We start from the raw sequence: 24772 nt of genomic DNA on the forward strand, positions 1-24772 counted from the left end.
TTCTTAATCATACCTTATAGTTACTTTGTATTTATACCAATCTTACTTGCAGACTTACTTGCAGAATGAAACTAACCTAGTAGGAAATCTGCTCAAAACAAACCTCTCGGGAGAAGGCAAAGAGGCAGAGTCCTCTGAGATATATAATTTATACTGCATAAAACTATTTTTGGCAACTCCTCTATATAAATTGATTGAATTCTGACAATGTAGGTGTTACCAGAAAACTTACATAACTTGGTTGCATAAGATGTAGGTTGAAAGCACAAAAAAACTGTAGAAAAAAATAAAATGTGCAGGTCCTTGGAAGACTTCTACCAGACCACCTACAATGTGGACTGCTACCAGACCATATACAAAGTATTATGGAGGCATCTTTTCAAGCCTAGATGCTTAGTGTGTGTGCTAGGCACATTAATTAACACTAAACAAAGGTATGCGGTCAGAGGATAACATTGAGTATGAACACTGAGATAGTGACTAAGAAGATGTTGTAGACAGGTAGAAAACAAACCACATAAATAACCATATAACTTAAATTGTTGTTAAGTGCTATAAAATAAAGGTGTAAACAAGAATGGACTATCGGAAAAAAGTATTTGAAGCTTTAACCAAAACTTAAAGAGTACAGCACAATAAAGTTCATGTGTCAGTGTAATAGTTTCTCAGGTTTTTCTAACACTATTATGCCTTTAAATCTAAATTTCTTTAGATTTGATTCCAGAGTTACACAGCTCTCTTTCTGTATGGTAATAAAATAAACATATCACCAAGGTGTGAGACACCTTTGCACAAGTATAGGACCCTGAAAGCTCTGATGCTGACACACTGAAATTCTTGATAATTTCATCCTTGAACTCCTGTTTTATAAGTGAAGTCAGGAGAGCAGAGCATGAGCGTGAGCCGAAGGGGTATGTAACTATCTGGAATACCTTCCTACTCAAGTTGCATATAGTACTGATGACTACTATGAAACTTCCACAACACAATTTATACTCTCTTTAAGCCCCATGCAAGTCCTAGGCATCACGGGTCTACCCACATTATGTGTTCATGTTCCTTATCACCATATTTGACTAGTAAGCTGAAGCACTGCTAGCTCCAAGGGGCTGATTTTCCATTCTCCAGACTTGGTTTGAATGCAGAAAGAAGGAAACGAGCCACAAAAATCTTTTGATCAATTTGAGAGTTTTACTTTATTGAACTTTTCAACTTTGGAAATCAGAGGTCTCTTAGGTGAAGATTCTCTGGAGCAGATATTTAACTGCTAGTTTACCTAATTAGTTGTGATTTTACCCTGTTAAGTGTACCCTCACCTTGAGGCATTTTAATAATGACTGACATAAGCAACAGGAGTGGAATACAGGTGTTCATATCAACTCCACAATTTATATAGTACGTTCATCTCATAAACCTGTAACTTGTTAGCTACTAGAAAAATTGATTATTTTTTTTGTCGATAATATCATTCTGCTAGGTTTCCTAAGAAACTCTCTGAAGAGCTCTTTAAAACAAGTTCATGTTTTCCAGTGACCTGAACATTTTAAAAGATCTTTAGATTTAAAAAAAAAATGTGTTTTCTACCTATAAACAGCACAATTCAAATCTATTCTGTGGCAAAAATAATTCCTTACACCTTCTCTTAGTTCAGATAAAAAGCCTAAAAGAATTCCATGTCATCACCTGACATGCAAAATTCTGTAATTCTGCACCTTGATGTTATCTGCAAATTATCAAGATCTCATAATCACATGTTAAATGCAACTGAAAAATTTTCTCACAACACTGGAATACAAACAAATTAAAATTGAATTTTACAATGTTTACCAGCAAGACTTTACTTGGACATCAAGGGTACTCTGGGTAAACCAACAAAGTTAGTCTCTAAAAATACCATACTAAGATCTGTCTAAAGCAAACTCATCATTAATCCACACACCTTCTTTTGTATTTCATTCTACTAGTAATACACCATTTCCAACCAAACTTTTTTTTAATACCTTAAAAAGAAAAGCCTAAACTCTTTGGCTCAGCATCCAGAACTCTAACCTACTATTTCCAGTTAATTTCCAATTACTACCTTAAAAAAAAAATTCCTAGTTCCAGTTCATTCAACTTTTAAAAGTTACTGACTACTGGGGCGCCTGGGTGGCTCAGTCGGTTGAGCGTCCGACTTTGGCTCAGGTCATGATCTCACAGTTTTTGAGTTCAGGCCCCAGGTTGGGCTCTGTGCTAACAGCTCAGAGCCTGGAGCCTGCTTCGGATTCTGTGTCTCCTTTCTGCCCCTCCCCCACTTGTGCTCTGTCTCTCAAAAATAAATGTAAAAAAAGAATTTTTTTTTAGAGTACTTTTTTTTCCCTGAGTACTTTCAATATGCCAGGTGGGGTGCTAAATTCTCAAAATATAAAAAAAAAACTATCTCCTGAACTCATACTTAAGGGGTACAGGGAGTGAATAGAATAAAAATAAATAAATACATAAATAACTCCAATAAAATACAAATACCAAAAATATACAAAATGCTATGGAAGAGAATCATACGTTCTTGATAGATTATTCAAAGCAATCTTCCCTCAAAACAATGAAAAATATTAGACTGAAATATAAAGAGCATCCTCTTAAGAGCAACGAAAGGTTGACAAAATAAGGAATTACTAGGTCAACAATGAAGGGGAAATGGGACTCTAAGAGATATGAAGATACAGAAGCTACTTCTGCCCCTGGGAGCATTTGTAAATTCCCCAAAATTTAAATTTTCATTTTACCACTCTTGTGGAAGAAATCAAAGCCCAGGATATGCACAAGGCATGGTTGTACACATATTAATTTCACTAGTCTCCCAACTTTTCTGTTTATTTTTTAATAAAGTTTATTTATTTGGGGGGAGGGGGCAGGTGGAGAGAGAATCCCAAGCAGGCTCCATGATATCAGCATGTGCCTGACACAAGGCTCGATGCCACGAACCTTGAGTTCATGACCTGACCTGAAATCAAGAGTCTGACACTTAACCAACTGAGATATCCAGGCACCCCTCTGCTTGAATATTGTCAAGAAAAGTCAAACTAATCAAATAAAATTGGGATTAAGTGTCACCCCACTGCTTCATGGAAAGCCACAAGAGACCATCATTCCAACACCTAACATATCAAGAATGAGCCAGATAATCTATAAAATCATTTTTCTTGAGTCCACCAAAGCTGAGGCTACAAGGCAAACAGACGAATTGAAATACAAAGAATGGTAAGCCCCTCCAAAAGAAATAAAACAAAGGAGGCCATCAAAAAAGCTGGTAACACAATAGCACTGCTAGGAATTTACCCAAGGGATACAGGAATACTGATGCATAGGGGCACTTGTACCCCAATGTTTATAGCAGTACTCTCAATAATAGCCAAATTATGGAAAGAGCCTAAATGTCCATCAACTGATAAATGGATAAAGAAATTGTGGTTTATATACACAATGGAGTACTACGTGGCAATGAGAAAGAATGAAATATGGCCCTTTGTAGCAACGTGGGTGGAACTGGAGAGTGTTATGCTAAGTGAAATAAGCCATACAGAGAGGGACAGATACCATATGCTTTCACTCTTATGTGGATCCTGAGAAACTTGGCGGAAACCCATGGGGGAGGGGAAGGAAAAAAAAAAAAAGAGATTAGAGTGGGAGAGAGCCAAAGCATAAGAGACTCTTAAAAACTGAGAACAAACTGAGGATTGATGGGGGGTGGGAGGGAGGGGAGAGTGGGTGATGGGTATTGAGGAGGGCACCTTTTGGGATGAGCACTGGGTGTTGTATGGAAACCAATTTGACAATAAATTTCATATATTGAAAAAAAAAAAAAAAAGGCTGGTAACAGCCAAAATTTATCAAATTCTTAAATACACAAAGACAAATATTTGTTAGTGTAAGACACTTTAATAACTCTGGGAGCCTCAATACAAGGTAAGTCTTTTACACAGGCCTCCACTGAGTGCTCATAACAAAGAATGAGGACAGACAGGAGACTGGAAAGTCTTACTCTCTGCAGCATGACGATCCACGACCTGCCTATGTTTAAGAAAAGAAAAGAAAAGGAGAACTTGAAGAAGCTCGTCCATGCTCCAGATCCTGCAGGAGTACAAGGTGCGAGTGGCTGTTGCTAATAAAGGGTATGAAACCCACTTCCAGCACAGATTCTAAACTGATACAAGGCTGTGGTCTGTATGTAGCTACTACAGAAAGACTATGAAACCTGCTTGCCCAAGATCCTCCATCAATACAAGGCAGAGATCAGTTGCTTTTGGGGTGGGGTAGGGGAGATGGCAGAGTTTTGCATGCACTCTACACTCTAGAAGGCAGCAAGAAGGACAGAAATCTGAGGACCAGGCACAGAGAGCTTGCCTAAGATTAGAGAAAGATGTACAGAACTAAGTACACTTCCTTTTGTCCCAAGCTTTGTTCCAAATAAGAAAGGTAGCTTACTGCTGAGAGAGTTGTAACAAATTGAGACCCCTTAATGCTAGATGTGCAGGGCCTGAAGGAAGTTGAGGCTACTGAAAGAAAACTTATATCCTCTAGTATCCAAGGCCTCACACTAAGCACTATGTAGTGACAGTCTACTACTGGAGTATTCTAAAGGTAAATAAAGTGATAATAAATTTCAAACCTGACCCAACTACAGACTAAACCAACACAACCCATCACACTGTCTGACAAAAGTGGATTATGTCCAATGTCCACATTCAGGCTTAAATATTATTTATTTCAGTCTCTTCTTTTACTTACAATGTTTGGCATTTAAACAAAAGTTATAAGACACACAAAAATACAAGGGAAAAAAGAATCAACCCACTGCTAGGAGATAAGAGAGTCGGGCAGAACCAGATGAATATGGCTCCAATGTTAGCAAAGTGGAAAACTGATGCATTTAACAGTAAACTAAGCAAAACTAAAAACTAGGGAACTGGAAAATAGGCTAGAAGAAAATTATCAAGCATGAAGCAGAGAAAAACAGATGGTGGTAAATATAGAAGAGAGGGCTTCAAAGATACTAAAAGAAGACTAAGGAAGTCTACCATATGTTTAGGTGGAATTACAGAAGGAAAGGACCAGGACAGAGAAAAAAAAATTGGAGATACTGGCTGAAAGTGTTTCAAAAGTGACAAAGTAATGATTAGAGTCAGAAAGCCCAGCAGATATCAACTAGAATAATTAGCAATTACATCAATACTCACTGAAAATTATGCTTAAACTGAACATATTATGCTCACTAAAAATTCTGCTTAAAAACAACAAAAACCTGAAAATGCCATGGGAGCACTGATTGGAAATAAACAAAAGTTCCAGATGAGAAAGACTTCAGAAAAGGGAACGTCTGTCTTGACCTTTGAAGAATAATAGAAAAAGGAGGATGCATAAAAATGCTAAAGCATGTTGAAGAACTGGAAAATAGAAAATGATCTGAGTGCCAGAGTGAAAGGGATGGTATGGGAGAGATGAACAGAAAGGGTGCTAAAAGGAATTCATAAAACAGGTTATACCCATACTGTAAAGGCAACCTTGTGTTCTCTGCTCAGGAGTTCGTACTTTAACAATACAATGGTTTTCGGGGAGCCTGGATGGCTCAGTGGGTTAAGTGTCCGACTTTGGCTCAGGTCATGATCTCCCAGTTCATGGGTCAAGCCCCACATCAGGCTCTGTGCTATTAGCTCAGAGTCTGGAGTCTGCTACAAATTCTGTCTCCCTCTGTCTCTGCCTGTCCCCTGTGCACATACACGTGCTCTCTCTCAAAAATAAACATTAAAAAAAAAAATGATAGTTTTGAAGCTTTTACCACTAGTAATTTGTATATTATTTTTCTCTTAGGACCCCATAAATTATGTTCCTGACAAACAGAACTTTCAAAGATGAAACAATTAGTAACCCAACAAAACTCTGTCTAGTTTTGCCTAGTCTTAATAAACACATAAACATCTTCCTGCATTTCTTATAATACTGAAAGTAATTAATTTTAATACCTTTGTGGAATAAGGGAGCACAATCTAATACTATGGACTACAGGCTCGGGAGCTACTGAAGATTTTGAAATACCATCAGCTAAAAACAAACACCCCCCCCCCCACAAGTTTCTCCCCAATTAAGGACAAGTTATCAGAAAGAAACATACTGGCTCCAAGGCAAATTAAAGAGGATCCAAAAGTAAATGGATAGAAGGCATATTCAATACATCAAATAGAAAAGAATTCTATGGGGGGCAGGGGGGATGAGAGAGATTATTCAGAATGATGAAAAACAAACATATTTTTCTTTTTTGGCAGGGAGCTGGGAGTGGTAGACAAAAAAAAAAAAACAAAAAAACAAAAAACACAAGCTGAGTTTTAAAGAAATGAGTAGCCTGAAATATATGTAAGAGATCTAGAAGCACATTGGAAATAGTTTTGAAAACACAGGACAGCAGCCTGGGGTGATAAGAGATTTTAAATCACTTACACACTCATCTACTTACTTTTCCTCATACACATAGGCTATCTCCCTGCCCTTTGATTTCACTGTACCTTCTACATGGTAAGCCTAAGTGCTTGCCTCCACTAATTATGTCTAATAAGTAGAATTTGGGGCACTATGAAAAAGTAAACTGAAAAGCTTCAGGCAGTATAGGAAAACACTTAAGACCAAAGGAGTCCTACCTATTACCCTACTTAACATAAAGTTTTCTTTGAGCACTACCACAAATTGTTTACCAAGCAGGGCTTGGATTTTTGGTTACCAAAGTTGGAAAACTTACTAATTCCTAAGATCAGAGAAATGATAGCATAATGTTATAGTTTTTCACTGATTCTGCCTATAAAGGAATCTCTTAAATAGCATGTATTCTTTGTCACCACTCTTAAGATTATGTTAACAGTCTGTTCAGGATCTGTCAAAAATCACCAAGTTTGGGGTGCCTGGGTGGCTCAGTTGGTTAGGCGGCTGACTTCGGCTCAGGTCATGATCTCGCGGTCCGTGAGTTCGAGCCCCGCGTCGGGCTCTGTGCTGACAGCTCAGAGCCTGGAGCCTGTTTCAGATTCTGTGTCTCCCTCTCTCTGACCCTCCCCCGTTCATGCTCTGTCTCTCTCTGTCTCAAAAATAAATAAACGTTAAAAAAAATTAAAAAAAAAAATCACCAAGTAGTCAAAAACCAAATAACCAGACTAACATAAAGGCCCCAGCCTGATCTATATCAACAAAGTACAGCCCACACCTAAGACTTTTCCTTTCAGAAATCAAGATTAAGATACTAATTAAGATAGAAATAAATAGGAACCTGAGGCTAAGCACAATAAATTAAGCATTGCCCAATTTTTAGTATAAAAGCCAATTTCTAACTATTTGCAGAAATATGGTAGTTAAGGGGCCTCTGGGTGGCTCAGTTGGTTAAGTATCTGACTCTTAATTTTGGCTCAGGTCACGATCTCATGGATTCTGAGTTTGAGCCCATATTTGAGCTCCAGATTCTGTCTCACTCTATGCTTCCACCCCCAACTCGCTCTCTCTCAAGAAATAAACATTAAAAAAAAAAAAAAAAAAAAAAAAAAAAAAAAGACAGTTAAGAATGCAAGCTATGAGGTCTGTCCTTGGTGCGACTCTAAGCTTAATTTCTCTAATGTTTAATTCTTTACCTACAAAATGGGGATAATAATAGTACCAACTTCAAAGGTATATTGTGAACTTTGCTGGACATAATATGTATTCAGCAAATACTCCCTATTATTGAGCAATGCCATCGTCTTTAAAAGATTTTCATACAGCTTTGTAGACATTCTGTTGGCTATTTCATTACTTGAACTTTGTTTTTAACACAGTAAGACTTTTAGTGTCATGCGGATTTATTACAGGAGGATAACTGCTACAGGATGAAGAAATACACTTTGCCCACTGGAGTATGTACATAAATATTGGGAAAAATAAGCATTATTAACATTTTTTCCTGTTATCTCTAACTGGATTTTGTTTTCTTTATATTTAGTTTTCGAAATTTCTTTAATGTACCTGCTCTTCCTTTTGTAATTATGGGAAGCAATTATTTAAAAATGAAAGACATGTTTCTTTTTTAAATATAATAAACTCTAGAGAACTCCTAAGAATAATTCCCTAAATTGCAGCACTACTGGTCTACCCTCTTTAGTATCTACTAACCACAAAAGAAAATAAAAAAAAATTAAAGTACTATTCTAGTAATTACTAAGTAGAAAATAAGGTTAAAATCACTCCACAAAACATTTAGAACACCTGAGTATGCTTTAAAATTTTTACTATAAAAAATTTCAAACATATACTAGAGACAATAAACTTCCACATACCAATCAACAGTCTCCAATAATTATCAACATCTGACCTATCTTATAGTCTGTTTTACCATCCTCTATTTCTTTAAGATTTTATCTTTAAGTAATCTCTGCACCCAGCATGGGGCTTGAACTCATAATCCCAAGATCAAGAGTCCCAACGTCTAGGCTCTACCCACTCAATCAGCCAGGCACCCCACCATTCTCTATTTTAAAGCAAATCCCAATCAAGATATCTATAAGAGTGCCTATTCTTAAACTGTTCTAAGCAACCTGTGGTAAATTACAAAACATGGCTCTAAATCCCTCCAAGTATGCATACATACCTCCTTGCATTATCATGTTGCCTGTCTGCCCAGAAGAGGCAGACTCTTATTTTCCACATCCCTTGAATATGCGCTAGTCTTGCGAGACTTACTTTGATTAAAAGAATGTAGTGTAAGTGACATCATATGATTTGCAAAGCTGTAAGCCTTACAACTTCCTCTCTCTCTCTCTTGGAATGCTGTCGAGACCCCCATGCCATTAAGATGACGACATGGAGCAGAGCCTACATGTTAACTGATACCAACTGTCAGAAATATGAGTGACACCATCTTGGACCTTCCAGTCTGAGAAATCCTACAGCTAAATACTGGTATGTAAGTGAACCCCAGCAAAACCAGAACTGCCCAACAGGCACATAGGGCTGTAAAACAGTAAACAGTAATTTTAATCCACTAGGTTTTGAGGTGGTTTGCTATGTAGCAACAGAGTAAAGCTTCACAATTCATCCTAATTTCTATTTTGCCATAATTATCATTATGTACCCAGTTTCTATGAAAAATCTGATTCTATTACAGGGTCTAATTTAGAATTTGTCTTAAATATCTAGGGGAATTGAAGTTAATGAATTATCAAGAGCACAGTATTACTACACAATAAATTCATGGCATGAAGGCCAAAGTTCTCACACAAAATACCAATGTATTTCAATAGCCAGTAGTCTCACAGAATTGCATAGTTATAATTCCATTATTTACATCTATTTGGTATAGTCTTTTAATCAATCTGCTTCTGGGGGAAAAATAATTTTTTTTTTGTAAGTGGGAAATCCTAGTGTTTTATGGGTTCTAGTGAACATGGAAATGTGGAAGCTATTTCATTCACACTGGGTGGTCACATCAGAAAGCAGAGAACTCTTTGGGTCTTTAAAAAACAAAACAAAACAAAAAAAAAACTGCCTCTGGGTTTGTAGCTGACAGATACTTAGGACAAACATACCCACGTCTTAAAAAATAATCAGAAAAAGGTTTAACATCCTCACGAGAAAACGACTATAGTCTATATACTACCTTATGAGATAATCTGTTTTCCTTTAAAGTATGTATTTAATCTGCTGGGGTACCTAGGTGGCTCAGTCGATTAAGCATCCGACTTCAGCTTAGGTCATGATCTCATGGTTCGTGGGTTCCAGCCCTGCATGAGGTTCCATGCTGACAGCTCAGAGCCTGGAGCCTGCTTCAGATTCTGTGTCTCCCTCTCTCTGCCCCTCTCCCAATCATATTTCTCTTTCTCTCTCTCTCTCTCTCTCAAAAATAAACATTAAGAAAAAAATTAAAATGTAAATATCAAGTTTCAATCTTTAGAGTGGCCACCATTTTAGTTAGTTTTTTTTTTTTTTCTGGAAGGTGAGAGACACATTATACTATAGTGCAATAATAATAGATGAGAACCTAGCTTTTAAAGTTCAGAAGTTGCCCTCTTTTAAAACTGTTGACAAAACTAGGTGGAGAACAGTAGGTGATTTCAAAACCAGGTATTCAACTTATGTAGTCTAACTGGTAGAGCCACAGAGAAATATATTTGAGAGCAAGAAAAACCAGCTTTGATCGATCGCATGACTTCAGACCAGAATAGAAAAGTTAAGATCAATGAAAATTAAGCCACAGCCAACTCTCAAATTATAATTTTATCCCTTGCTCTTGGGTTCATCTTACTATCAGCAACTTTTTAAAGACAGTATTTCTATAAAATAATGATTTGTGAGGAGATAAATTATTTCACTATAACAGAATTTTGCTTTAGTGAATTCAATAGATGTTACAAGTAATTCAAAATCTTACTCATTTCACATTGTAATCCTAATGGGATCAGTTGTTAATCTGTTATTTAGGAGTTAAAAGTTAATTAGTTAAGTTTAATTTGCTGGTTAAAAATAAGGTTTGATGCAAACATTTCACTGCCTTCCACTTAAGCATTTCCCACTGTTCTTTATTACTGACAATTATCTGCAGTAACAGAAAAGATGCTGTCAGTAAAGGCAATCTTAAAAATTACTTTTATTGGTCTTAGGGACATAATAGCTCTCCATTTCCAAAGACACAGAGCACTTTCTCAAACAGTAGAGGTTTTTCAAGTCATCTTCCATTCAATTCGTTGCAGCTATGGGAACAAACTGTCCATTCCTAAAACAAAATGGGATACCATGACTTTGCAGTTTCCTTATCAAACTCCTATAGTCTTCTCCACATCTCAGTTCAAGCAATACTTTCTGTACAAATTTCCCCAAAGATTAAGCACCCCTCTTCTGTCCTCCCACAGTACTACTATGTACCTACACTAAGATAATAGCAGTAGTTGTTTATACATTAGTCTCATGACTAAACTGTGAGTTGTAGAGGGCAGATGAGGTGTCCAGCTCATTCTCATAATGTGAAGCCCTGGTCTAGTAGCTGGAATGCAATAAGTTATCAAAAAATGTTTTACATAATTTGATAATTCTGCACTACCATTTTCGTAAAACATAGTATTAAAATGTGGGCAACTCTTGAACATAAGTCAGATGAAGAGTTGTGTAAAATGGATATAGAGCTCATTAAAGATTGGCTGCATGTGAGCCACGAATGAGGTCTCACTTGATTACCTGACATCTTCATGTAGAACATATGTGCAAGTCTATCTATATAAGGGAATCTTTGTACTTTATCTTGGAAAATAAGCACTCTTACCAGTATAGCAGAAAGAGTAATCACTTGTATTTAAGTAGGAATTTTTAATCATTCTTATTCAAGACATCTGACCCTGTGTGCAACTTTGAGAAAAGCCAAGACTATGCATATCCACAGGCTGACATCTGAGGCATCATTTAAAGCAAAGGAAAAGCTGTAAAAAGTTCTTATCTAAAAACACTTGCAGCCATTTGCAACTACATGGATGGAACTAGAGGGTATTATGCTAAGCGAAATTAGAGAAAGACAAATACATGACTTCACTCATATGAGGACTTTAAGACACAGAACAGATGAACATAAGGGAAGGGAAGCAAAAATAATATAAAAACAGGGAGGGGGACAAAACAGGAGAGACTCTTAAATATGGAGAACAGACGGTTGCTGGAGGGGTTACAGGACAGGGGGATGGGCTAAATGGGTAAGGGGCACTAAGGAATCTACTCCTGAAATCACTATTGCACTATATGCTAATTTGGATGTAAATTAAAAAAATAAAAACATTTGTATTATAGAATTTATATAAATACAGGTTACTGGGGGGAAGGAGAAATTACAGGCAGAATAATATTTTAAGGTTATTCTGACTGGAATATAAACTGGACTTGTATCAATTCCAATTGCTTTTATATACATGAAAAATTCACTTTGAGAGTATTATGTCCCCTAGGTGTTGACTACTACAGGCGACCTCATCCACTTTGGTCCTCACATCAACTCTAGGAAAACTGCCGTTTTCAAGGAAATCTGAAGAGATTTAAAATCGGCAAAATTAAGACTCAAATCCAGGTCTTCGGACCACAACTGTTTCACAAAAGGCTGTAGACCTGTAAAGGAAATACTGACCTCATTTCTGAAACAAAATCTTTATCTTCACCAAAAAAATCTCGTTACACTTTTTGTCTGCCTTGTTAACAACATACTGTTTGGTTTTTAAAACAAAAATTCATTTTTAACCTTACCTCTTAGTTGTAAACAGAAAGGGAGGAAGGGGAGGTTTAAGTAAAAATAAATAAAAGTCCTACAAAAAACAAACAAAAGACACCTTACTAAATTCAGTTTCACTTTGGCACATTTACTCTCAATAGTGCCAAACGACACTAGTGAGGAATCCATTACCAGGGTAGATTTCCCCCGTATATTACTATCTGTGTACGTACGAAAAAAAATAATTGTAGTATTTTATGGTGTGTGTTTGTACATGTTCATCTTCACTACGCAGTTCCATCAAAATAAGGGAATATTCTACAAATCGTGCCTTCCATATTTTTACTTCTTCTACCAACAGGTTCGTTTTTATACATACCACCAACTATTTCAACTCGAAGAACATACAAATTTATCACAACACAAAGCAACTCTCAAAGTATCACGATATTCAAGAAACAGGGCGATCAACGAGCAAAGCGCCACCGCAACTTAAGGGGCTTAGCAAAGTCCCTTCAATTCGAGACCGGGTTGGCAGAGGCCCAAACTTCCCCGCCTTCCACACCGCGCTCCTTAAATACTTCACTCGTGACACGCCCGGCCCGCAGGGCTCTGGAGGACCCTCCTTACCCCGAGTCAAGAGCAGGCCTCCAAAGGCCAAGATAGGGCCGAAACCCCCAGCCCTTGCCAACAACACGTCCTTAAGGAAGACGTACAATCTGCCCCTCCACCCGTCACAAACTCCACCACGAGATGAAAGGCCACCGGCAGAGGCCTGCGCCCAGTCTCCCTTCGTACCCGTGACTCCGTATCACGATCCTCCGCGCCAAGTAAAGACGGAGGAAGCAGCCTCCGCGTCCCCAAGCCTGTACTTCGTTTTCTCCCTTCCCCCACGCGGCCTAGGTTAGAACCAACTCCCAGAGAGAGAAAAGCCCGTGCGCCGCAGCTTATTACCCCTGCTCCCGAGCTGGCAACGAATAAGGCGCGTCCCTCTCGCAACGACCGCAGCACTGCCTTCCTCCTCGGAGTTCTAGGCCTCTAACTGAGGCAAAGCAGTCCGCAGAGAAGCACAATGGCGACCGCCCCTCTCTCAGATCCGGCGCAGAACCAGCCGCCACCGTTAAAAGCCCCTCCCTTCTCTTCCCCCCACTTCACGGACTCCGCCGACATCTCGCGAGAGGGGCGGTGCTGCGGGGGACCCGAGAGCTGCGGGCGGGCGGGCTCGACGTACCCTACCGCGGGGTGGTGCTCTGACTGCGGCAACCGTTGAAGGGCTGCCCCCAGGGAGGCAGCAAGGCGCCACCGGTAAGCAGCTGCGGCTGGTGGGCCGGCGGGCTGGCGGCTGGGCCGGCAAGGGTGCGGACGCCGGGAGAGGGGTGCTGGAGGCCCAGCCCTAGTTGCCGCCTCGCTTACTTGGCTAGAGGCTCTAATTCAGCCTTGCCGGCCCCGGCGCCCGAGTCCACGCCATCGTCTCTTGCCGCCTCTGGCAAACCAGTTGGACCCACTGCTCGAAATACCGCCCAGTTCCTTTTTTTTTTTTTTTTTTTTTTTTGGCGCTTGGTAAGTGGCGCAGTGAATGTTTATTGACTTGAATCAAGCACTGCCTCTCCCGACCTCCCCTCCTCCCACTCTCTGCCGGTCCTGCCCGTGGTCTGAGAGCCCTCACCTTTCAGGGTAGGAGCCAGTTGCCCAGGACCGTTTCTTGCTGGTGGTCATTCAGGCTTGGTGGTGGTGTACTTTTACAGTCGTGTCTCCTAAAATCGTGATACTGATCTTTGATAGTGTAGCTACAGATTTTGCAGTAAAAATTCACTTGGAGGAAAATTTTAAGGTAAATGGTCCTGTGAAAATTAGGCGAAACATTTAAAAACCCTGTAAATGTGGTAAGCTTAGTATGTAAATGATTAGTAAAAAATAAAAAGGAGTAAGAGAAAACTGCAATTGATGTGGATTTAGATTACATTACGTGGATTCAGGTGATATTGTACTTATTTTGAATAATGTATCAAACATAAAAGTTCTTTAACGGTAAAGATAAGTTACTAAGACTTGTAGACTTACTCAACGGCATCTGTTAAAGTGACTGTTTTATTAGGTTTTAAGCGATGCATTGTATTCAAATAATTCCAATAAATGAAGTATGAGGTTTCTATGAATATCTTTGTCATTTCATCTGAAGGGAATGCACTATCACTTCTCATCCCCATTTCACTCTGGGAGACTAACAGACTATCCATGCTTCGTTCACTCTTATAAATTGTAAAATATTATAAATTTTAAAGATTCAAAGTTTATTATTTAAAATTGTCATATAAATGCCAGTCTAGCTTTTTAGGATTTGAGTTAAAGATTAAGCATGTGGTATGGGATAAAGTGAACATATTAGAGGAAATTAACTTGCCCTTTTTAGAAAACACATTTTTTTTTTTTTTTTTTTTGCAGCCAGGTTGAGTATACTACTAGCAATGTAGTTATGGATATGTGCACATGTGAAGCACCAGATTGCATGAGTTCATATCCTAGTTCTGCCTCTGTATTACTACCTTTGTTGTGTTGAGCAATTTTTTTTTAATTTTATTTAGGACTTACTTATTTTTGAGAGAAAGAGAGCGTGAGTGGGAGAGGGTCAGAGAGAGGCAGACACAGAATTGGAAGCAGGCTCCAGGTTCTGAGCTGTCAGCACAGAGCGCGATGCGGGGCTCAGACTCACAAACCCTGAGATCATGACCTGAGCTGAAGTCTATCGCCCAACCAACTGAGCCACCCAGGGGCCCCAGCAATTCTTTAACCTTGATAAGCCTGTTTCCTGTAAAATGGGATTAATAACAATACCTGTACCCCACAGAGCTGTTGAAAATATTAAATGGGTGGGGATGGGAGGGAGGGGCAAGTGGGTGATGGGTATTGAAGAGGGCACCTGTTGGGATGAGCACTGGGTGTTGTATGGAAACCAATTTGACAATAAATTTCATAATAAAAAAAAGAAAATACTAAATAAGATAATGCATTAGTTCCTGGAACATAGTAAGCATACCATAACTGTTAGCTATTATATTCCATGTCTAAGCCACCACTAATATTGTCTTTCTGGGGCTTAATATTATATAGGTCCCTTAAACATCTTCTCAAGTATATTCTACACTAAGAGGAATGACTGCACCATTTTTCTGAGCTATGGCAGTCAGACCTGGTACCAGTAACTTCTCTACAGAACCCCCAAACCTGGCAAGAATGGATCAGATTTTGACAGATTATGGCTTCATCCACACCCAGAACTGATGATATCAGCAGAGGTGAGTGTGACACCAATTTTCTATGCTAAACATACTTTCCACACTCTATTACTGATGCTAGTAATTGCATAAAAACCACTGATAACTGTGTTTTTATTCCTTAAGAATGGTTAGTTTTCATTGTTTTTAAAGTACCTTCTCTGATTTGAGTTTCCATGAGTTTTTAATGAGTTTTCATTATCAAAAATTTTTTGAAATTTTCCTATGTTAAAGACAATTTGATAGAATTGTGGATACAGATGGGTAAAATGGTGACTATATTTTCTGATCTAAAAATCAGTACAAAATGATTTGACAGGAAAATATTTGAAATCAGAACTGTTCTGATCAATTTAGACTCCATAGTTGTTTTTTTGTGTGCAAAATTCCCCTAATTAGCCTTCTTTTGCTAAGCTTTTTATCCTTATGACCAACTCTGACGTACCTTTTTTTATCTAAATATCTTGGTTTACCACTTGCCCACACCACTTAAATTAGTTTCCATACTACTAGTAATTTTTCCCCTTCTACTTTGTAAATTTGCCTATCATTTGGTCATGGTCATAACAGTCCTTTCCTCTTACGTTAATAGTTCTTCAACTAGCTGATAGCTTAGAGAATTCTCTTTCAGATACTGAATTTCCAAGTTCCAATTTTTCTTCCTTTTTTGTCATCCCACACCCTAACTTTCTAAGAAGCTTCTCTATGTAAAAGCAATCTTATAGATATTTTTCACTTTGCATAAGCTATGTGGTCTTTAAAAGGTGTGGTCATATTTGCTTTTTGTAAATCAAATCATTTTTAAATGCATTTTTAAAGTTTATTTTGAAAGAGAGAAAGAGAACGTACAAGTCGGGGAGAAACAGAGAGGGAAAGAGAGAGAATCCCAAGCAGGCTCTACACTGTCAGCATAGAACCCGATGCTCTTAACCAACTGAGCCACCCAGGTGTTCCTAAATCAAATCATTTTTAAATGTAGGTTATTTCTTAAGCTTTGGCTAACAGAAGGTAATACCTGGGATGAGAAAAGAGTGGCTATAGAGAGGTCCCTGAGTTGCAAACAAAGGATGCCAATTTCTTCTCAGATGGGAATCTTATTAATCCCTGGAGAAGGGAACATTGTGGCATCAACCAAGTTTAGGATCTACTATTTAAAGTTATAGGTAATTTTAAGGGCACTTGAGTGGCTCAGTCAGTTAAGCATCCGGCTCTTGCTTTTGGCTCTGGTCATGATCTCACAGTTTGTGAGTTCGAGCCCTGCATGGGACCCTGCGCTGACAGTGTAGACTCTACTTGGAATTCTTTCTCTCCCCCTCTCTGTCTGCCCCTCCCCTGTGTGCGCATGCGCACACACACACACACACACACACACACACACTCCCTCTCTCTCTCTCTCTCTCTCTCTCTCAAAAATAAATAGTTACAAGTAATTTTAAGTATGTAATAATAATAATAATAGTCTACAGATTGAGGCCTCTTCCTTCTTAAAGATCCTTTGCTTTAAATCTTTGATATAAAGAATTCCATTCATTCCAAAAATGATAAGCCCCAGATTTAGTGATTTTTGTGAATTTTTCTCCTCTAATTGAATGGAATTTTAGAAATTCGAGTTTAATTAAAAGGTGCCACATTTAATAAACATCCACGACACCCGGTTGACTTGTGCTGCAATAATTTTCAATCCCCAGAGCCAATAGATGAAACAATATAAAAACAAAGAGAATACCATCTTGAATCCCTCTCTGAGAAACACTTTCTTACACCTAAGCTCATGGTCTAGAACTCATTAGTTCTAGGAATATCATTCTTGCTCATTTAGCTCTGGAATACATGAGCCAAATAGGAGCAGTTCCCAATTTACAAGGCACTTGGAATCTGTATGTGAAGCGCATTTCACACTGCCTGAGACATAGTTTTAAATAAAAGCAGCTTTTATTATTAATAATACTAGGGGTTGGAAAAATATCGTACACAGGCCAAATCTGGTTCACTGTCTGTTATTGTAAATCGTTTTATTGGAACACAGCCAGACTATGTTTATGTATTGTCTGTATATTAGAGTTGGCCAGAGAAACAGAACTCTCTATCTAGAGAATTGGCTAACATAGTTGTAGGGAGTGTTAACATTGAAATTTGTAGAGCAGGCCAGAAGGCTCGAAACTCTGATAGGAGTGGATAGTGCAGTCTTGAGGCAGAATTTCTTCTCCAGAAACACTGTTTTTGCTCTCAAGGCTGATTAGATGGGGCCCATCTTATTATCAAGGATAATCTCCTTGACTTAAAGTCAGCACATTGTAGATACTGAGCACATTTACAAAATATCTTCACAGCAATGCCTTAAATTAGCATTTGATTAAATAACTTGATGCTCTGCATTGGCTAAGTTAACACTTAAAATTAACCATAACAACCTATGAATGAGTGCTTTTACCCAACAGTGGTGACTAGTTGTGATAGAGACAATATGGCCCCAAAAGCCTAGAACATTTACTGTTTGTTTTTTTACAGAAAGTTTGTTGACCCTTGGAGTAAACTGTGAAACCAGACTGAACTGACCTTGTTCTTTTAATAACAACCAAGCTAAACATACACACACATCAGAATGATAATAATTGGCCTCCATGGCCACTTCAGATTACATTTTATGAGACTATAAGCAGAAAAACATCCAATTACTAATAGAAATTCCTTGGGTATTCCCTCTGGCAAGTTTGGTTACTATGCCTTTCTTAACTTAATTTTTCTTCATGTGTATGCTTTTATAACAATGTAGGTATGTGATTATTCATAGTAGCTGTTTTAGTATTTTTTCCCTTTTCCTTCATAATTTGTCTCTCTTACCACTATACAAATATCCTTGCAAAATCAGTATCTTTCTGCACTTTTTTCTGGACAACTACACAGTCTTAAAAGAATAGTTCTATAATACACATATACACATGCACATACATGTGCACATGCACTCTCTTTTTCTCTACACACACACAGAACTACTTGGAGGTTTTTTTTAACCATTTATTTTATAAAATAGCATCATATGCATCTGGCTTTTTTCAACCAAAAGTACCTCTTACCTAAATCCCTATTTGTATTGATTATTTATCCTTTCTTTTCAATTTGTGATGGCTATTACCACTCTCTCCTGTCTTCACAGTGTTTTTTCAACTCTCTGATCTGTCTGTTGACTTGCCGTTTAGTATCTTTTGCCAAAGATATGTTCATGTTAAAATGTATCTGTGATTTCTTTTATGACTTTTGGGTTTCTAACTTAGTTTAATAAATCTTAACCTCTCCCTGGATTGTATCATGTAGTATCCTACATTTTCCAGATTATGTTTAATTAAACTCAGATTGTGTGATGGAATAAGATCATAGGATCCAGTTTCATGTTACATTCAATGGATAACCAGCTGTGCTAGTAGCATTTCTTAAATAATCCTGTCTTTATGTATGACCTTTGTCACACACTGAATTTTCAAATTTATACTAGATTTATTTCTGGATTTTATATTGTGAAAACTAGACTGTTCCGAACTATATAGAGTGCTATCGTTTGGGTCCCTTTTGAATCTTTTTCACATATTGATAATGTTCTGCATTTCAGTCACCTGCCTATTTCAGTAATAAGAAATGGTAACTGTTTCTTCCAGAATCCCCCAATACACCTAACTAACTTTGTATTATACAGTGCATGTTATGCTACTAACCTGCCTAGGAATTATCTAATTTTTTTCCCACTATTCTTACTTCCTTTTATCAGCAGTTTGCTAAAACCATTGAATATACTTAATTATTTAAAAATACCGTATTAATATTTTTATATATCATAATAATTTTTTTTTAAATTATACACATAAATACATATATACTACTTAGCTTCTTTACCCTGTTCCCTATCCAAGAGTCTTATCTCAATTTTCACTGTGTAGCCTTGTCCACTCTTGACAGCAAGTTGGCCATTTGTACCAAGGACAATACAGAAGAAATTCTACATTTTCCACTATTATGTCATCATAAATGTTATGATAATAGTGACATACTTTAAGTATTTCATTTATAGTAAATGTTTGTAATTCTTAACTTTAGTATAGTATGCAAACAGTGGTGGTAGTTGTCGATTTTGTTGTGGCTTGAATATTATTCTCTTCAAAGCTGAGAACCCTCTACTTTAAAAAATTATATTTTCAGTTTTTAGGGATACTAAATCAGTACTTTTTGTTTGTGTATAGCCAGTTATGATAAATTATGGAAAGGCTTTTCTCAGGAAAGTGATTATTGTTTGGAACTCTGTTAAGGTATTTTTTTAATCTTATGAACTTTGTCTCAAATATTCTTGAATTGAAAGTTTTAAACATGTGTTTTCATAATAGGGTCTTAGGATGTGAATGAAAATAAATACAATTTTAAGAAATATTTGGTTTCCTTTAACAGTTTTATAAATACATATATTGACATGACTCTTTTGTTTTAGACATTGTTTCCTTAGGTTGATAACCAAATGTTTTCTTGGTACATAAATTTTGCTGTTAGTCATCCTGTTACAAATTGCTAGAGTACTTCTAAAATACAATTATTTTTATGAAATTATATATCAGGATTTTAATAGGCCTTATTAACAATCTTTAATCTGAATAAATAAAACACTAATCAAATTATAGCATTAAGAAATTAATTGGGTAGATGAAAATTTATATCTAAAAAGTTTGAGTAAAGAGTTTAAATTTTAATAATTCTTTCTTACAATGTCCAGAAATAAAAATTGCTAGTGTTTAGTCTTATCGATGCTTGGAAGAAAGCCATATAAAAAACTATTATCATTTATTCTCTTTAATGAAAGAAAAATGTGTAGAAAGACCTAAATACACTATTGCAACACTGCTTCTAAATCAAAGTGAGAGAAAATCAACTCTTAGGTGCCAAATAGAAGTTTTTACACCCTTTTTAGAAGACTTTTGTTTTCTTGCTATCAGAACAGTGTGTAGAGTTTAAGTTTTATTCACAGCAAAATTGGCATTAACTATATTTGCAATATTTCTAACTTATTTTGTTCAGAAAAATGTTGTGGAAAAGAAATGAACAAAAATTAATATAAGGTAGATTAAAAAATGCTTTTAAGAATAAAATGTAAATTTTTAAAATACAGAGTCAACTATTAAACATTACAGTGTTGCTTTTAAAGTAGGAATAAGGGAACATTTCCCTTTTTTCCTGAATTTACAAAAAAAATTTATTTTTTTTTAACATTTATTTTTGAGAGAGAGAGAGAGAGAATGCTTGCAAACACAAGCAGGGGAGGGGTGGAGAGAGAGACACACACACACGGAATCTGAAGCAAGCTTCAGGCTCCAAGCTGTCAACATGGAGCCTGACTCGGGGCTCCAACACACAAACTGCTTCCAAAGTCAGACACCTAATGAACTGAGCCACCGACACACCGCCCCCCCCAAATATTTTTAAATTAGCATTCCATCAATTCATACAGATAAGTAAACTACCTTTATTTATGAAAAAAATCAATGATACAGGCACTTAATGCTAAAGAATGGGACCATCTGTTCCTATTAAAGATCAATGACTAGTGGTTCCACTTTCTGGTTACACATTGAAAGAGCTTGGAAGTCCCTATTCCATCCTAACAACAAGTAAAAAGCTGAACAGACTGAAAAATCAGCAGCTGCTCTTGAATTCATAAGAGAGAGGAGGACACAAAACAAACACTATCCCCAAGATTGGAGAGACTAGACAGACAAATACAGTGAGCTGTGGCTTATAGGAGTGGAGAATCAGGAGCTGACCACAGGAACCAGTGCCTGGGTAGGGAAACCTGAACTATAATTGATGAATTGCTGGAGGCTTAGTGTAGACAATTTTGGGACTTAAAAACTCCAGTGAGACCTATTCATGGGGTGGGGGGGCACCACAATATTGTGAGATTCACTTTCAGGAACTAGACCAGATTCCCAAAGTAAGTATCAAAGAAAACTCTCTTTGGACTTCTGGCAAGAGAAGGAAGAAAGAAACCACTTTGAAATACACCAGATTACTCTGTTCTTAAGAAACCCGGCCTTCAGGGGAAACTACTTAACCAAAACCTAACCTGCTGAGGTATTATCAGAGCCTAACTGGTCTGGGTAAGAGAAGTCCCCAACTAGAGCAAGCTCTATCCTTCCTTGCAGAAGAAGAGCAGTGCCCAACTGTAGCCAACTCTAACCATCCTGTCCCACCTAAGGCAGTAGGGGAAAAAAAAAAAAAAACCTGAAAAGCTATTGTGAAGTTCATAGTCCATAGGCATTGGCTCACTAAAAGACTGAGACATAATCATGGGATTATACAATGCTTCCCCTCCCCCCATATCTCACCATTATATCACTAAAAGTCTATTTTTAGCAGTTCCTTTTATCCCAATAAATTATGTCTGGCTATCAAGAAGAAATTAAAAGGCATAACAAAAAGGAAAAAAACATAATTTCAAGAGATAAAAGCAAGCATCAGAACCAGACATAGCAGAGATGTTGGAATTTTTTTGTTGCTCCCATCATATATTTATTTTTAACATAGCACCCCAGTTTAACACCGTGCACATTTTCCCATTGGAGATTCTTAACATACTATGTTCTTCATAGAATAGGAATTTGCAACAACTATAATTAATTAATATGCTAAAGGCTCTAATGGATAAAGTAAACACACAAAAATAGCTGAGCAATGTAAGCAGAATCATGCAAATCATAAGGAAGAACAATAACAAAAAAATGCTACAGATAAAAAAAAAAACACTGTTACAGAAATGAAGAATATCTCTGATGAGTTTATTAGATTAGACATAACTGAGGAAAGAATCTCTGAGTTAGAGTATATGGCAATAGAATCCATGAAAACCAAAAGTCAAAGAGAACAAAAACTATCAAAAAACAATACATTTCCAGGGGCTGTGGAACAACTAGAAAAGGTGTAACATAGGTTAATGGGACTATCTCAAAGAGAAGAAAGAAAAGAACAGAAGAAATATTGGAAACAATAATGACAGAATTTCTACCAAATTTTTGTTAGACACCAAACCAGATATCCATAGAACACCGAGCAGGATAAAATGTCCAAGCAAACTTACACTTTAGCATATCACTTTAAAATTACAAAAAAAAAGCAAAGACAAAAGAAAAAATCCTGAAAGAGGCCAGAGTTAAAAATGCCTTATCCAAATAAGAACAAAGATAAGAATTACACTAATTTCTCCTCAGAAGCCATGCAAGGAAAGAGAGTGAACTAAAATATTTAAAACGCTGTGAAAAAAACCACTAATGTAGAATTCTGTGCCATATGGGATTCCTTTCAAAACTGAGGGAGAAATTGACAAACGGCATTTGAGAAAACTTGCTGACAGTAGACCTGCTTTACAAAAATGCTAAAAGAAATTCATTACAGAGAAGGAAAATAATATAGTTTAGAAATTCAGATATATATGAAGAAAGGAAGAACACCAAAGAAGGAAAAAATGAAGGTAAAATAAGAACTTTTATTTTTCTTCTTAATCTAATAGATAGCAGGTTTTTTTTTGTTCAAAATAATACCAACAATATATGCAATTATGTATATGTATATGTGTATATAAGTGCTTCTGTATACTTATATATAAGCAAAATGACTAACACCAATGATACAAGAGCGGGAAGGAAAAAATTAGGATTATTTTGTTATTATAAGATACACTACTTGTGAAGTTGTGTAATATTATTTGAAGGTGGATTTGGATTAGTTGTGAATGTATAGTGAAAACTCTAGGGGCAGCCAGTAAAAACAGCAAAAAGGAACTAAGATTCATATGCTAAGAAAGAGAAAATAGAATCATATAAAACATTCAGTTAAAACTGTAAGGCAGAAAAGAGTGAAAGACAAAAATAGGAACAGAGAACAAGGGCAACAAAAAGAAAACAGTAACAAATGTAATGATAGTAATCCAACTATATTAGTAACTAAGTTGAATATCATTGGTCTAAATGTACCAGTTAAAGGACATCATCAGAATGGATGAAAAAATAAGATTCAACTCTATGTTTTCTACAAGAAACTCATTTTAAATATGTATGTATAACGTATATAGCAGACTTCAAAGTAAAGAAAGCTAGTAGGGATAAAGAAGATCATTACATAATGATAAAGGGATCAGTTCTCCAAGAACACATAACAATTTTTTAAATGTATGCATCTAACAGAGCATCGAACTACCTGATACAAAAATGATAGAATTGCAAAGAGAAATAGATGAATTCACTATCATAGTTGGAGACATCCATACTCCTCTCTCAGATGGGTTAATTCAGCAGATAGAAAATCAGTAAGGACATACTTGAACTCAACAACGTCTTTAATCGACTAGATATAATTGACATATATAGACTCCATCCAAAACAGGAAAATTAATGTTTTCTCAAGCTCATGTGGAGCGTTTGCCAAGATAAACTATATTCTAGGACATGAAACACACTTTAACAAATTTAAAAATAGAGATACAATGTGTGTTCTCAGACCATAATGGAATTAAACTAGGAATCAATCACAGAAAGACAACTAGAAAACATTAAAATACAGGAGATTAAACAATACCCTTCTAAACATAGGGGTCAAAGAAGAAATCTCATAAGAAATTTTAAAATATTTTGAACTTAATGAAAATATAACTTAATCAAAATTTGTGGGAAGCAGTAAAGCAGTGCTTAGAGGTAAATTTATAGCACTGAATTCATATGTTAGAAAAGAAGAAAAATCTAAATTCAATAAGTTTCCACCTTAGAAAGCTAGAAAAGGAAGAGAAAATTAAGTCCAAAGTAAATAGAAGAAAAGAAATAGTAAGAATTATGACTAAAATCTATGAAATTAAAACCAGGAAGTCAATAGTAAAAATCAACAAAACTAAAAGCCAGTTCTTTGAAAAGATTGATAGAATCAACAAATTTCTAGCCAACTAAGAAAAGAAGAAAGGATACAAATTAATAATGGCAGAAAACAGAGGACATCACTACAGATTCCATGGAAACTAAAAGGATTACAAAGGAATACTATGAACAACTTTATGCCTACATATTTGATAACCTAGATGAAATGAGCCAATTCCTTTAAAGACACAATTTGTCGAGGTTTGGCAGAAGATGGCGGCGTAGGAGGACGCTGGGCTCACCGTGTCCTACTGATCACTTAAATTCTACCCACATCTGCCTAAATAACCCAGAAAACTGCCAGAAGACTAGCAGAACGGACTCTCTGGCGCCAAGTGTAGACAAGA

General features: G+C 36.8%; 2 protein-coding genes across 33 annotated transcripts in view; one reads left to right on the forward strand and one right to left on the reverse strand.

Annotated features, from left to right (window-relative positions):
• Positions 1-13338, reverse strand: part of MARCHF7 (membrane associated ring-CH-type finger 7) — a 60082-nt gene extending 46744 nt beyond the window's left edge. For 8 of the 13 annotated variants that reach the window (XR_013557292.2, XR_013557291.2, XR_013557294.2 and 5 more), the window contains exon 1: positions 13178-13338. The gene's annotated coding sequence lies outside the window, so the exon portion shown is untranslated. The remainder of the gene's footprint in view (positions 1-13177) is intronic. The other 5 variants (XM_078451260.2, XM_078451258.2, XM_078451255.2 and 2 more) reach the window with 2 other exon arrangements.
• Position 13339: 1 nt separating this feature from the next.
• The window catches only part of BAZ2B (bromodomain adjacent to zinc finger domain 2B), a 434969-nt gene continuing 423536 nt past the window's right edge, over positions 13340-24772 (forward strand). For all 20 annotated transcript variants that reach the window (XM_078451217.2, XM_078451213.2, XM_078451224.2 and 17 more), the window contains exons 1-2: positions 13340-13528; positions 15332-15516. The gene's annotated coding sequence lies outside the window, so the exon portion shown is untranslated. The remainder of the gene's footprint in view (positions 13529-15331; positions 15517-24772) is intronic.

This window comes from Panthera onca, chromosome C1 (assembly GCF_046562875.1).
Source record: "Panthera onca isolate mPanOnc1 chromosome C1, mPanOnc1 haplotype 2, whole genome shotgun sequence".
In the NCBI taxonomy this organism is placed as follows: domain Eukaryota; kingdom Metazoa; phylum Chordata; class Mammalia; order Carnivora; family Felidae; genus Panthera; species Panthera onca.